Source organism: Schistocerca americana, chromosome 1, assembly GCF_021461395.2.
Source record: "Schistocerca americana isolate TAMUIC-IGC-003095 chromosome 1, iqSchAmer2.1, whole genome shotgun sequence".
Classification (NCBI taxonomy): domain Eukaryota; kingdom Metazoa; phylum Arthropoda; class Insecta; order Orthoptera; family Acrididae; genus Schistocerca; species Schistocerca americana.
The window spans coordinates 1,211,694,238-1,211,697,797 of NC_060119.1; the positions used below are offsets into that span (position 1 = coordinate 1,211,694,238).

A 3,560-nucleotide genomic window follows, 5' to 3' on the forward strand; every position below is an offset into this window, starting at 1 on the left:
TCTCTTGGTCTCCCTCTACGATTTTTACCCTCCACGCTGCCCTCTAGTACTAAATTGGTGATCCCTTGATGCCTCAGAACATGTCCTACCAACCGATCCCTTCTTCTAGTCAAGTTGTGCCACAAATTCCTCTTCTCCTCAATTCTATTTAGTACCTCCTCATTAGTTATGTGAGCTACCCATCTAATCTTCAGCATTCTTCTGTAGCACCACATTTCGAAAGCTTCTATTCTCTTCTTGTCCAAACTATTTACCGTCCAAGTTTTATTACTTCCATACATAGCTACACTCCGTACAAATACTTTCAGAAACGACTTCCTGACACTTAAATCGATATTCGATGTTAACAAATTTCTCTTCTTGAGAAACGCTTTCCTTGCCATTGCCAGTCTACATTTTATATCCTCTCTACTTCGACCATCATCAGTTATTTTGCTCCCCAAACAGCAAAACTCCTTTACTACTTTAAGTGTCTCATTTCCTAATCTAATTCCCTCAGCATCACCCGACTTAATTCGACTACATTCCATTATCCTCGTTTTGCTTTTGTTGATGTTCATCTTATACCCTCCTTTCAAGACACTGTCCATTCCGTTCAACTGCTCTTCCAAGTCCTTTGCTGTCTCTGACAGAATTACAACGTCATCGGTGAACCTCAAAGTTTTTATTTCTTCTCCATGGATTTTAATGCCTACTCCGAACTTTTTTTTGTTTCTTTTACTGCTTGCTCAATATACAGATTGAATAGCATCGGCCTCGTGATGATTGGGTGTTGTGTGACGTCCTTAGGTTAGTTAGGTTTAAGTAGTTCTAAGTTCTAGGGGACTGATGACCATAGATGTTAAGTCCCATAGTGCTCAGAGCCATTTGAACCATTTGAATAGCATCGGGGAGAGGCTACAACCCTGTCTCACTTCCTTCCCAACCACTGCTTCCGTTTCATGTCCCTCGACTCTAATAACTGCCATCTGCTTCCTGTACAAATTCTAAATAGCCTTTCGCTCCCTGTATTTTACTCCTGCCACCTTCAGAATTTGAAAGAGAGTATTCCAGTCAACACTGTGAAAAGCTTTCTCTAAACCTACAAATGATAAAAACGTAGGTTTGCCTTTCCTTGCTTTGGCACAAGTGTAAAATATGTCGCAAAACTTTTGGCCCTGTTGACTGTGGGACGGACGATTTTCGTTAAGACCGCCGGAGCACTACCACTAACCGGAGCACTTGCTGCATGGTCAGTTACAGGAACATCACCTCATCAGTTACAGGAACATCACCTCATCAGTAACTTCCGCCGGCATGGGATGCAGTCATCTTTTAGATACGATGCCAAGCTCACCCGTGTTTTCAGAGTTCATTTCCTTAGTCTTTAAAGCGTTTAGTGACATCTCCAGTTCTTTCAGTTAGCGATACTCTCTCAAGGCAGCACTGTAAATGCTCCGTTCACATAAAACAGCTTCACGAACAGCGCACGGTCTCTCTTCTTGAGAGCCATACTGTTCACTAACGTTATGGCATGTCAAATTACGGAGTGGAACTCATACTGTCGTACAAACAGCGTACAGCGTCAGATTTTCACCTGGAGGCCACAAATGGAACTAATTTGGTTTCCAACGTAAATACGTTCCGCATTAACTCATTAGCATATCTGCCTAGTTTCGTAGGCATACGATAATTATAATAATAGTACGTAACTGTACTCCAGTTATAACTGTCCAGTACATGGACCGATATTTATTCAACTGTCTGCTAGAGCATATTAAATGTCCTATGGATAATTTGGCGAATTTTGAGATTTCACGAAATAGCATTTTTCTGAGTAACTATATCTATTTCCTTGAAGATACAAGGTGTTCGGAAATTCCTCTTTGGGACTTGTAGAGAGGAGTGAGTAGACAATATTTTGAACTGGAACTCACGCACGAAAACGTGCCGTTTCCGTCGTTTTAAATACATGTTTGCTATGCAGGTATGTAAGGGGTTGATCATTGTGGAGGATGCTTATGTCGGATCATCCGATGTCATTTGACATTTATCCTACATTTCTGACCTGATGCGAGCCTCACTGACATATCCGTGAGTGATAGAGCAACACAGTTGAGAAAACGTTTGCAGAATACACCGACATATCCTTCTGCAACGTCCGGCTCCATTGCATACCGTTTTCGCCACAATTAAGCAATGGCTTCGAGAAAGGGTATCCCCACCATCAGCAAGAGCGACTTTGGTGCTCCAAGAAGACGCCGCACACCCAAATTGGAACAGTGTGATGCTTGTGAAAACAGATTAAGTTTCGTTTTGTTTGGCTCAAATGGCTCTGAGCACTATGTGACTTAACTTCTGAGGTCACCAGTCCCCTAGAACTTAGAACTACTTAAAACTAACTAACCTAAGGACGTCATTCACATCCATGCCCGAGGCAGGATTCGAACCTGCGACCATAGCGGTCGCGCGGTTCCAGACTGTAGTGCCTGGTACCACTCGGCAACCCCGGCTGGCCATTTTGTTTCTTTGGTTATTCATCATCATCATTTTCTTTGGGCCTGTGACCCACTTGTGTCGGTGCCTTGTTACTGTGGAGTTGGCAATGTTAGTGTCAGAGGGAGGCCGGATGCCCTTCCGGTCACCACCCCATACCCCACAGGATTGGATTAGTGTTCCTCAGCTGCTTGCGTCCAGTGTAAACCATGAAATAACGGGAACGTTTTTCAGATGTCTGCAAGTCGTGTAACTGTGGCGGGACGTAGGGATGAGCCCGTTATTCACCAAGTGCGATGTAGAAAACCGCCTAAAAACCACATCCAGGCTGGCTGGCGCACTGGCCCTCTCCATTAATTGGATTCGCCGCCGGCGCGCCTACCCCAGTCGAGGAAGCAGCACAACAGCGCTGTCGGATAGCCTGGTGGGCTGCTTCTTTGGTTATTAATGAGTATAATCGTAAAACGAGTGCTGTCCTGGGTGTTTCCTAGTAATTGTAAAAGTTATCATCTTACCAACATATTTTCAAATGACTGCAGCACGGAAACGAAAGGTTTCCGAACATGGGTTCCTATTCAAAATATTATGTATTCAGTGAACTTTACAAGTCCTACAAGGTTATAATGGGAATTTCCAAACACCCTGTATATTTTATGGCAACGGCCTTGCCGCAGTGGATACACCGGTTCCCGTGAGATCTCCGAAGTTAAGCGCTGTTGGGCGTGGCCGGCACTTGGATGGGTGACCATCCAGGCCGCCAAGCGCTGTTGCCATTTTTCGGTGTGCACTCAGTCTCGTGATGCCAATTGAGGAGCTACTCGACCGAATAGTAATGGCGCCGATCACAGGAAATCATCATAACGACCGAGAGAGCGGTGTGCTGACCACATGCCCCTCCTATCCGCGTCCTGAACTGAGGATGAGACGGCGGTCGGATGGTCCCGATGGGCTACTTGTGGCCTGAGGACGGAGTGCTGTATATTTTATCAAAAAAATAACCTTAAAGTTAGGTTACACTAAAACAACATTAGCACTGCCACACTACATTTTCATAAAATTAAGCCATTTACTTATATTTTGAACTT

The 3,560-nt window shown here is 44.4% G+C and overlaps 1 pseudogene; it reads left to right on the forward strand.

Annotated features, from left to right (window-relative positions):
- The first annotated feature begins 3,130 nt into the window (after positions 1 to 3,130).
- Positions 3,131 to 3,248, forward strand: LOC124555161 (annotated as a pseudogene).
- Positions 3,249 to 3,560: the final 312 nt, after the last annotated feature.